Consider the following 12,401-nt stretch of genomic DNA (forward strand, 5'->3'; position numbering starts at 1 on the left):
CTTTTTTAAATGAATAAAACTTTAAGGATAATAACTAAATAAAATTTTTAATTCCATTTTCTACAAACCTATTGAAGAACCCTCACACAAGGAGCTGCCACGTTCAACAAATTAGTACATTAAATGTCTTTTAAAGGGAGGAGGACAGTTCAATTGCTATGGTGGGAAAATGTGTGTGTGTTAATCACGAAGGACAGGAGAAACCCGAGTGACTAGGGGTGGCAGAGGCAGGCGGTTCCACCCTGCTAGTTCTTTTGCTTTATTATTATTATTATTATTATTATTATTATTATTATTATTTTATTGGAAAGTCAGATATACAAAGAGGAGGAGAGACAGAGAGGAAGATCTTCTACCCGTTCATTCACTCCCCAAGCAGCCGCCACAGCTGGAGCTAAGTCAATCCGAAGCCAGGAGCCAAGAGCTTCTTCCGGGTCGCCCACACAGGTTCAGGGTCCCAAGGTTTTGGGCCATCCTTGACTGCTTTTCCAGACCACAAGCAGGGAGCTGGATGGGAAGCAGGGAGCTGGGATATGACCGGAGCCCATATGGGATCCTGGTGCGTGCAGGGCAAGGACTTTAGCCACTAGGCTATCACGCGGGGCCCCATTCTGCTGGTTCTAAGAGAACACTGCAGTGACAGGAGGCATCTGTGGGTGCACTGACCCGTTCTGCAGCCAGGAGCCTGCTGTGTCTATGGCCTGCTGAGATGTGGCTTGTGCAACAGAGGAACAATTTTTTTTTAAATTTACTTATTTATTTGAAAGACAGAGTTTCAGAGGGGAAAATATCCTGCCTGTAGTTCACTTCCCAGATGTTTGTAAGAGTGGGGACAGACCAGGCAAAGCCAGGAGCCAAGAGCCCAGAGTACCGGTGGCATGTGGATGGCAAGGTGTGGGTTAGCAGGAAGCTGGAAAGGAAGCAGTGACCCAAGCCACGCACTCTGACATGGAATTCAAGCACCTCCAGCAGCATATTTTGCTTATAAGATGTGTTTATTTATTTGAAAGACAAAGTTACAGAGAGAGAAGGAAAGACACACACGGAGGGAAAGATCATTTATCTTTTAGCCACTCGTTCACTCCCCAAATAGCCCAAATGAATGAGGCTGGGCCACACCAAAGCCAGGAGTCAGGAGCTGCATCCGGGTCTCCCATGTGGGTGCAGAGATCCAAAGACTTGGGCCAGTTTCCATTGCTTTCCCAGGCATGTGAACAGGGAGCTGGATCAGATGTGGAACAGCCAGGACTCAAACCAGTGACTCTGTGAAATGTCAGCATTGCAGGCAGCAACTTGTTCCAGCCCCAGGAACTGATTTTTTTTTTTTAAGATTTATTTATTTTTATTGGAAAGACAGATGTACAGAGCAGAGAAGAGACAGAGAGGAAGAGCTTCCTTCCACTGATTACTCCCCAAGTGACCGCAACGACTGGTGCTACGCCAATCTGAAGCCAGGAGCCAGGAGCTTCCTCCAGGTCTCCCATGCAGGTGCAGGGTCCCAGTGCTCTGGGCCATCCTCAACTGCTTTCCCAGGCTGCAAGCACAGAGCTGGATGGGAAGTGGAGCTGCTGGGATTAGAACCAGCGCCCATATGGGATTCCAGCATGCCCAAGGCGAGGACCTTAACCACTACACTATCGTGCCAGACCCGAACTAATTTTTTTAAGGTTTTCTATTTTTAAAAATAAATTGATTTTATTTTTGATGATGTTTATATAGTGGAGAAGGATACATGCCCATGCGGACCACCAATTACAGGGTTGAGGATTGGGGGGAAGTGGATGAGACAACTGCCTCCAATCTCCATTTATCGTCCTGTGTCTGGGGAAAATGGGAGAGGATGAGAGAGTGCCGCTCCCAGCAGCCCAACCGCATCAGTCCCTGGGAACGGGGGAAGGCCACCTGATGTTATCCCAGAGTCCCTGATGTGGAGCCTGTTCTGAGGGTCCTGCTTAAGTGGTTTCAATAGTTCTGAGATGCTGTTGATTTTGTTGCTCCAAGGTTGAGGAGCTCCTTCCAATGTCCACTGTCTGACACAGTCCACCTTACGGTCTTGGTTTATCCAGGTACCTGTCTGGGAGAGCTGTCCAATTTAAACTGCCCTCCATGGTCCTGGACATTCTCTGCAGACATTAATGAACTGGTTGTCGTGTCCCCCGTGAGCATCTGGGCATGTCGTGAGCTGCACAGGCCTCAGCGACTGAGGAGGCCCAGTCTGACACTTGCACTCCATGGTCAGACCACAGATCCTGCGATTCTCCCAATGGTTGGAATTCTGAGTCCAGTGATCCAAGTAGAGGGATCCTCAAAGAAAATACACCAGAGGTGACCCCAGACCTGACTCCTGTGTGTGCCAGCCAGTGCGGGGTTCAGCTCAGTCCATCACCCACTTCTGCCTACACACACGCTGGTGGTTGCAGTCACCAGGTCAGTTCTGTTCCCAGCCCCTTCTCTTATGCAAACCAATATATGCTGCAGCCCAGCCCAACCATTCCCACCACACACTTGGCCCTCATGCACACCAGCACAAGCTGCAGCCTAGTAGCAGTGACCCCCCAAACCACTGCCAGCCCTGCTCCCAGCCCTAATTCCTACTCATGCTAGTATGTGCAGCCGACTGCTCCAGTCTGCCCCACATTCCATTAGGCTCTCATATATATCAATGGGTGTTGTAGCCTAACTCAGCCCAACTGACCCCACTGTCCAGCCCACACTCAGGCTGGCAGGTGCTACCGCCTATCCATCTAGGTCCACTCTCAACCCTGGTTCTCATGCTCACCACTGGGAGTTCCAGCCCATCACAGGGCTGTAAATGATACTTTAAGGACTATAATCATATTACACATGAATTATTCCACCCTTTCTTTAACATACTTAAACCTATAAATATTTTGTCCTCTTTACCTTTGCTGTTTAACATAAGCATTTTTCCTGTAGGCCAGAATATTTTACAAGCCATGCTCTTTTTTACTTTAAAAAAATGTTTATAACTTTTTAAAATTAAGAACATGTTTGTTGGGGCTGGCACAGTAGCCTAGGGGCTGAAGCCCTCACCTTGCATGCACCAGGATCCTATATGGGTGCTGGTTCATATCCTGGCTGCTCCACTTCCCTTCCAGTTCCCTGTTTGTGGGCTTGGGAAAGAAGTAGAGGACAGCCTAAAGCCTTGGGATCCTGAACCCGTGTGGGAGATCAGGAAGAAGCTCCTGGCTCCTGGCTCCTGTCTTTGGATTGGCTTAGCTCTGGCCATTTCGGCCACTTGGGGAGTGAACCAGCAGATGCAAGATCTTTCTCTCTGTCTCTTCTCCTCTCTGTAAATCTAACTTTCCAATAAATAAATAAATCTTTTTTTTAAAAAGTTTGTATGTTTGTAACCTTTTTTATCTTAATCTAAAAACTAGCTGCTAAGAGTGCATGGGTTTATCTCATACCTTGGAACAATTTGATAATGGATCAGACTGTAATTTTATGCCAGTTATCTTTGATATAAATGTTATATTTTTAGATAATGCTGTAAGTAATGCTTTGAGAGTTATATTTAGTTATGTACAAGTGTTTATAGAGTATGAGGCTAAGAGGACGTAGTTTTTTAAGTCAAAGTTAATCGGCCTATTTCCTACCCTGCCCCTCCTGGCTAAGAGATGAGGTGGAGGTAGAGTTGACAAAGAGAGGAGAAAAAAATGTTGAAACTGGCCTTGAAGAAACTGCAGCTGCAGGGAGTGGCTGGTTTAACAGAGAAGAGGGGAGGAGGATGGGAAGAGCAATTTTGGCTACTGCTGGGGGGGGGGAGTCAGAGGGGGCAGGAGAGGGCAGTGGCGGAGGCTCAGCATGTGGAGGAGGCAGGGTAGGACAGGTGGATTCTCCTGGGGTGAGCCCTTGGAAGTCAGATTGGTCAGGCAGGGGAAGGGTAAGTTAAGAAGTCTGAGTGCTCAGAGTATACTAGAAGGACTTGAGAGGGAGAGCAGGATTGACAGATGAGAGTAATGGAGAAAAAAAAGAAGGCTTACACATAGGAAATCTCTAACCATTTGCCATTTCAGTGACATAAGTTGCCTAGATCACAGAGAATTTGGAGATCAAGTTAAATGATTGTCTAAATTGTGTCAAGTCCAAGCCACGTTGCAGAAGAGAATTTGGAGGTCAAGATGAGTGATTGTCTAACTGTGTCAAGTCCAAGCCACGTTGGAGAAGAAAATTAGATCCAGTGCAGTTTGAGTTGCAGAGGAGAATTAGTTGGCATGGCTGGAGGTCTGTGAGTTGTAGGGTTTTGAGATTTTTTAGGAGCCTGCCAACTGGTGACTCTGTAGAGGGCCTGGCTGGAATGTCCAGAACCCACAGTGGCAGGATCTGTGTAAACTCAGCTTTCCATGGAGGGCAAAGTCCGAGAACCAGAACGTACAGGGGAACCTGTTGATAGGGCAAGGGGTTACACTCCCCCATCACCTGCAGTGAGTAACGGCCACCATTAATCCAATCGGAGTAGCATGCTGAGAGGCAATGAGAGGTTTCCTTCACAAGTAGTCCAAATCTGGTTCTGAAAAAGCGATTGTGGTAGCTCAGATCCCCAGTAGGGAGAGCCAATGAGAGACCTCCAGACAGAGGGGGATGAAAGGGAGGAGAGAGGAAAAAGACAAGATGGTAGACAGGGTCCTGCCATGTGGGACAGCCTGGCTGGTGGTTTCCCAGGTGGGTGGAGTAGGCCACTGGGGCTGGGTGTTCAAAAGTCAGCTGTGGCCTTCACCTCCTATTTGCTGCCAAAACGAAGAGAGTTTGGAGGAACAAAGGGAGTTCAGAGAAGATGATGGGTTCCTGAGGGCAAGAAGCACTTGCACTGGAGAGCAGGTAGAACGGAGTGGGTTTACATCAGAGATAGAAGAAAGTCTGGACAGAGGGGACCTCCTTCCATCCTGTCAAGTGCCAGCAATAGTTATCTAGGTCCCAAAGTACATCCTGATCCAGAGAGCCACTAAGATGCCAGATGGAGCATTTATCTAGGAGGTACTGAGGCCACTCTACACTATATAAGTGTGTAAGAATTTTTGTTTAACATCTGAGGCCAACTGGAGTGTCTTTGACTAGGAGGCAGCCCAACGGGAGTATCAGAAGGAATGGATAAGTGGCAGCCCCATGCTTAACAGGTCCACTTGAGCCTGACACATAGAGGAACCAAGGCATTCCTGGGTTTCTCTAGGTCAGTGGTGTTTGTAGTCCTCGAAGGGGGTCACCCACACCGTCAAGAGGAAACTACGGCCTAGAATTGAACACAATGCATTTGAAAGTCATCACTTTAGAGCACAGCAGACAAAAGGATGCCACCATGCTCAAAGGAGTATGGGAGACAATGGGCGAGTTCAACACCTGGGCCCAGGGCTTTAGTCAGAGAAAAAGGTGAACTGAACTCCGGTGTGAGATATAGAAAGTGAACCTGGTCAGGGGAGCACGATCGTACCAAGTCACCTTCGAAGCCCCAGGGGCAGGGTAATAGCTCACCTAGTTGGATGTGACGAAGGTGCTCAGAAAGATTGAAGTGACTCACAGGAGCTCGGCTCTGGGTTCTGTGACTGGGTGTGATTGGATCTCAGAGTGGCTCTGGCTCCCGGGCAGGGAAGCCAAGTGGTGGGAGAGTCAGTCCGAGTCACAGCACAAAATATTAGGAATTAGTGCCACAAACCCACATGCCAGGTGCAACAAGTGAGCAAGGTGGCTGTGGGAAGAGTGACAGAGAGAGTCTGACAGACTGCTCTCTGGTTGGAGACAACCCAGGACCACTTCCACTTGGCAGAGTGACCATGTCAGAGAAATGCCACCCAGGGTATATGGCATTGGCCTTCTGCACATCTTAGGCGTGGGGGATGGAGGACGGCAGCAGCAGTTCATGTGTGCTTGTGATGTGTCATCATGGTGGGCATTGATCTTCTGTGCAGACTCAGCATTCCAAGCACTTCTGGATGGGAGTGTCTGCTTGACCTCAGCAAAGATGGCATTGAGGCTAGGAATGCTTTCTTCTGTTGTCTATGGCCAGAGGGAGGCAGGAAGGAGAGACAGCACTGGAACTGGGTCGGCTGCTTGGTGTTCCAAGGTTACCGGGAGCTCCTGGCTTGTGATGTTTCCTTGTCTTCTGATGCACTCAGCCCCTTCAGCAGTTACCTCTGCTTGGCCCAGCAGCAACTATGCCGGCTCACTGGTATAAGTTAACACAAATGTGGCATTAACCAGGCCCAGGATGTCCACCAGCTATTAGCTGCCTTTCTTCCAATAGTGTAACAGTTGCTTAGGTAAGAAACCAAAACTTCAACTTCGTCAGTTTAATTAGTTCAAATAGTTACATATGACTAGTGCCTACTACATTGGATAGGAAAAATACACTGCTGGAATCTACTTTATGCAAACACTGTCTTCAAAAAAATTGGACATAGAATATGTTGTGTAAGTAACAATATATTATGAATAGTACCTTCAAGGAGATTAGTGTCTCAGTACAGCCAATAAGAAGTAAGCAAAACTAGCTAATCCTTGGGTCTTGCTTACCTTGGGCCAAGCACTGCTCTAAGTGCTTTTCATATGTTAACTCCCTTAATCCACACAGCAATCTTATGAGGTAGCTACTACTATGTTTTTTTTTTTAAGATTTTATTATTATTGGAAAGCTGGATATACAGAGAGGAGGAGAGACAGAGAGGAAGATCTTCCATCCGATGTTTCACTCCCCAAGTGAGCCGCAACAGGCCGGTACACGCCAATCTGAAGCCGGGAACCAGGAACCTCTTCCTGGTCTCCCACACGGGTGCAGGGTCCCAAGGCTTTGGGCCGCCCTCGACTGCTTTCCCAGGCCACAAGCAGGGAGCTGGATGGGAAGTGGAGCTGCCGGGATTAGAACCGGCGCCCATATGGGATCCCGGGGCGTTCAAGGCGAGGACTTTAACCGCTAGGCCACGCTGCCGGGCCCACTACTATGTTTTTTTAAATTTCATTTTATGACACAGTTCCATAGGCTCTGGGATTCCCCCACCCCCTATCCAAGCCCTCCCCCCATATTGATTTCCTCCATATTATAACAGTAGTACAGCTCATAACCAGTTATAATTCCATCATTGCGGGCATAGACCATGCAGGGAGTGCAGCATCTTATTGTCCAGATAAACTCAACAGTTTCATTGGGAGACCACCTTGATCTGAAAGCAGAGCTGGCATAATATCATCCCCTCCAATGAGATATCACTACACAACTTGAACAACATGGAAATTTAAAACATCATGAAGTCAGTTGACATGGTACTGAGTGACCAGTGTGTTAGAAAATGAAAGTTCTTAACCACATCCTGTAACTACTTCCTTGACATCTCAATTTTAGTATATACACAACTGGCTGCTATAAACCTTAAAATGGTTATGTGGTACTATTCCGCTGTTTCGTGTCTCTTTTTTCCTTCACATTTATATTTATCAGCTTATAGTATTCAAGCGTGATTTTTACTGAACTTCGTGAGTTTTAGGATAGTCCAAACAGGTTTAAAACTCTAACAAGGCATATGTTAACAATTGAGAAGCAGAATAGTTTTAGGAGGGGTGTGCGGAGAGATCTTCAGTACCTTAGTGAGAAGTAACTGATCTTTGTGTCCTGCCTAGTAAGGTATATGGGAGTCCAAGCTGAATTTTTCTTGTCTGTTCTAAGCTTTCCTTATTGGTCTCTCTGTCTATCTGATCTAATTTTGGGGGCTCTGGAGTGACCCTGATGGTCATTGCAAGAGAGGGTGGGGAGCCAAAGTTGGAGCTAAGTAAGGACCAGAGAAGGCTGCTCTCCTGAGTCCTGAAAGAAGTTTATTGTTCTGTTTCTGAGGACCGTTCGGGGCTCCTGACTGTTGTTCCGATGTCATTAGACCCTGTGAAGGAGCTTCTGGGCTTCTTCCATCCCGTGTGGGAGATCTGATAGGGAGTGGGTGACCTCAGAGTTCTCAGCCTACGAGGGCACTCCAATTCCCTGTGATCTCCTTGGCAGTTGGTATATAGTCCTTGGTGAGGATCTGTGAGTCTCCAGGGTTGGGACACAAGCCTCCTCCTGTCCTCCTGCTCCACTCTGGGGTCCTCCCCTGCTCTGTGCATATGACTTACTGTTAAGAGACTGACAGGATTGTTCTTGATCCCACTGTGTGTCTTTATAGTTTTGCTAATGAGTAATGCAGATTTGAGTCTATTGTCTATAAGTTACCTGTTACAATCTTGATAGATTATTCTTAACATCTTTCTCACACACTCTAAGAAGGTGGAAGATTTGTGTGCTCTCCCGACCCATTGTGGAATAACATAGGGTATTAAAAGCATATCAGGCTTTTCAGTTCTTTGATGTAGATCATAACCAGTCTGTCTCTCATTGATTATTGCTTCATTGGCTACATCACAATATCTTACTGTGTATGATACAGGCTGTTTGAGGTTACAATTTACAGGTACTATTTTTAGGATTGACATAGTTTCATCTTAAATTAAGGCAAACGTATGGTATCTAACTCTTTGGGATTGGCTCATTTCCCTTAGCATAATCACAAATAGCTAGAACCATGCTGAAGGATAGGAATCTAACAGGGGGAATCACAATTCCAGACCTCTGGACATACTATAGGGCGGTGGTTATTAAAACAGCCTGGGATTGGCACAAAGACAGAGAGGAGGACCAGTGGAGCAGAACAGAAGCAGCAGAAGGGAACCCACGCAGGTTCAGCCAAATAATCTTTGACAAAAAAATAAAAAAAAGACGACTATCCAGGGAAATTGGAAAGTCTCTTCAATAAATGCTGTTGGGACAATTGGTTGATAGCCTGCAGAAACAAGAAGTTACAAACACCATACACTAAGATCAAATCTAAATGGATAAAAGGCCTAAACTTACATCTAGAAACCTTCAAACTTTTGGAAGAAAATGTAGGAAATATCCTGTAAGGTTAGGTTTAGGCCCTGACTTCCTAAAAAAAGTCACCAAAAGCAGTAGCAGTCAACACCAAAATAAACAAATGGGACTTCATCAAACTAAGAAGCTTCTGTACAGCAAAAGAAACAATCAACAAAGAAAAAGCAACCCACAGAATGGGAGAAAATCTTAGCACACTACACAGGAGATAAGGGGCTAATCTTTAGAATACACTAAGATCTCCAGAACAACCAAAACACTAAAACAAACAAACCGCTCAAGAAATGGGCATGGGAAATGGGCAGACACTTCACAAAGGAACAAATCTAAATGGCAAACAAACATATGAAAAAATACTTAAGCTCTCTGGCAATAAGGGAAATCCAAATTAAGACATCACTGAGGTACCATCTAATGCCAGTAAGAATGGCTCACACAGGGTCCGGCTTGATGGCGTAGTGGCTGAGGTCCTCTCCTTGCACACACCGGGATCCCATATGGGCGCCGGTTCTAATCCTAGCAGCTCCACTTTCCATCCAGCTCCCTGCTTGTGGCCTGGGAAAGCAGTCGAGGGCGGCTCAAAGCCTTGGGACCCTGCACCCGTGTGGGAGACCTGGAAGAGGCTCCTGGCTTCGGATCGGCTCAGCTCCAGCCATTGTTGCCTCTCACTTGGGGAGTGAATCATCAGACGGAAGATCTTCCTCTCTGTCTCTCCTCCTCTCTATATCTCTGCCTTTCCAATAAAAATAAATAAATCTTTAAAAAAAAAAAGTAAAATTAAAAATGGTTACCAATCTTAAAAAAAAAAAAAAAGAATGGCTCACATACAAAAAACCACCAACAACACTTGCTGGTGAGGATGCGGGGAAAAGGGAACCATACTCCACTGTGGGTGGGGCTGCAGATTGGTACAGACTCTATGGAGATCATTATGGAGAACACTCAAACAGCTGAAAATCTGCATACCATATGATCCAGCAATAGCACTTCTAGGAATATATCCAAAACACCTTTTAAACAAGAAACCAACATGCACCTATGTTCATAATAGCACAATCAATAATTGCAAAAACTTGGAAGCAACTGAAATGCCCATCAACAGAAGACTGGATAAGAAAACTATGGTTCATCTACTCATTGGAATACTACTCAGCTATTAAAAAAAAAACAAATGAAATGCAGTTCTTCATGGCCTAATGAGTCCAATTGGAAACCATTATGCTGAGGCACTACTGTTAATCACAGTTTTGCAGAGGAAGCATGCACAGAATGATTAAAACAAGAGCCAAGGTCACTCAGCCAAGAAGTGGTGAACTTGGTGTTCTGCTAGGGATTCAACTTAGCCAGTGGCCTCCTTGCTAGGCCATGAGCCAAACCACAAAAATGATTATGTAATTTTCCAGTGAGGTTAGAACACAAGCCATACTGGGGAAACCTGAAATACAAAACAAAATCCTTCATCAACGCTTCAAATAAAAACAGATAAATCTTTTGAATACTCAAGTTAAAAGAAAAAAAAAGGGCCCGGCACGATGGCCTAGCAGCTAAAGTCCTTGCTTTGAAAGCCCCGGGATCCCATATGGGCGCCGGTTCTAATCCCGGCAGCTCCACTTCCCATCCAGCTCCCTGCTTGTGGCCTGGGAAAGCAGTTGAGGACGGCCCAATGCATTGGGACCCTGCACCCGCGTGGGAGACCCAGAAGAGGTTCCTGGTTCCCGGCTTCGGATCGGCGCAGCACTGGCCCATTGCGGCTCACTTGGGGAGTGAAACATCGGACGGAAGATCTTCCTCTCTGTCTCTCCTCCTCTGTGTATATCTGGCTGTAATAAAATGAATAAATCTTAAAAAAAAAAAAGCCCATTTATTTCTTAGTGAAAGATTATTTGCCCAATTAGGGTCCTATACCTCTTACTTCCTTTCTGCTAACAGTCTCTCAGTCCTAGCCGAAGGCATGCCAGTTCCCTAGTCTCCATTCTAAACTTTTAATTTTTAAAAAATGTTCTTTTTTTTTACTTGAAAATCAGGAGGACAAAGAGCAAACAAGAGGGGGAGAGGGAGACAGAGCTCTTCTACCTAATTGCTTACTGTACACAACAGCCAGGGCTGAACGGGACTGGGGCCAGGGTTGCCGAGAGCCTGACTTTTTGCTGGGGTGTGTTCCAGGCTGGAGGCTGAAAGCCTTAAGCTAAGGGTGTGTCTACCACAGAGAACAAAGAGTTCTTACTGCTTGGTCAACTTATAACACAAACCAGGAAGCTGCTGCTGTGCTTAAATGGAAGCACAAAAGATTGATAAGGGTGTTGCAATCTAAAGGAGGGAACCATCCTGGTCCCGAGAGCCAAACTGGTATAAAAACAAGTAAGGGTTTTCTCGTGAGAAGGGGGTGGAAGACATTATTAGCAGTCACTGGAGCCAGCAGTTTTGTTTGAAAGACAACGTGCATTTAGTCGTGCAGGATTGTAAATAAGAGTTGTTGGTGAACTTCAATATGTTATTGATGGGCTACTGTCTGGTGGGAAAAGGCTGACAAAAAAGCATTTTTTTAAGATTTATTTTTATTGGAAATGCAGATTCATAGAGAGGAGAGAAAGATCTTCCGTCCACTTGTTCACTACCCAAGTGGCCACAACAGCTGGAGCTGAGCCGATCCAAAGCCAGGAGCCAAGATCTCCCAGGCAGGTCCAGGGTCTCAAGGCTTCGGGCCATCCTCCCTTGCTTTCCCAGGCCATAAGTAGGCAGCTGGATGGGAAGTGGAGCAGCCAGAATATGAACCAGCTCCTATATGGAATCCCAGCACTTGAAGAAGGAGGATTATAGATACTTGAGCCATGGCTTGGGACCCAAGCATATCTTCTTATATATTAAAGTCTAAAAGGACAAAACAAATTTACATTTTAATCAAATTTTCAGGGTTACTGTTTTATGGAATTTTTTGAAAGATTTATTTTATTTTTATTGGAAAGTCAGATTTATATAAAGAAGGAGATACGGAGAGAGAAAGATCTTCCATCCGTTGGTTCACTCCCGCAAGTGGCCACAACTAAAGGAGCTGAGCCCATCTGAAGCCAGGAGCCAGCAGCTTGTTCCGGGTCTCCTGTGTGGGTGTGGGGTCCCAAGTTTTGATCCATTGCTTTCGCAGGCCACAGGAAGGGAGCTGGAAGGGAACTGGAGCAGTTGCAATATGACCCGGCATCCATATAAGATCCCGGTGCATGCAGGGTGAGGGCTTTAGCCACTAAGCTACTGTGCTGGGTACCAGAATTTTTTTTTTTTTTTTAAGATTTAGTTATGGGGCCAGCACCATGGTGTATTAAACTAAGCCTCTGCCTGTGGTGCTGGCATCCCATATGGGTGCTGGTTTGTGTCCTGGCTGCTCCACTTCTGATCCAGCTCGCTGTTTGTGGCCTGGGGAAGCAACAAAGCATGGCTAAAGTCATTGGGCACATGTATACGTGTAAGAGGTCTTCTCTTTGTCATTCTTTCTTTAATTCATATTTTC

General features: G+C 46.0%; 1 protein-coding gene across 1 annotated transcript in view; it reads right to left on the reverse strand.

Moving 5' to 3' along the window:
• SLC33A1 (solute carrier family 33 member 1) overlaps positions 1–12,401 on the reverse strand; it is a 53,058-nt gene that overhangs the window by 10,704 nt on the left and 29,953 nt on the right. The window lies entirely within an intron of this gene.

Source organism: Ochotona princeps, chromosome 3 (genome assembly GCF_030435755.1).
Source record: "Ochotona princeps isolate mOchPri1 chromosome 3, mOchPri1.hap1, whole genome shotgun sequence".
In the NCBI taxonomy this organism is placed as follows: Eukaryota; Metazoa; Chordata; class Mammalia; order Lagomorpha; family Ochotonidae; genus Ochotona; species Ochotona princeps.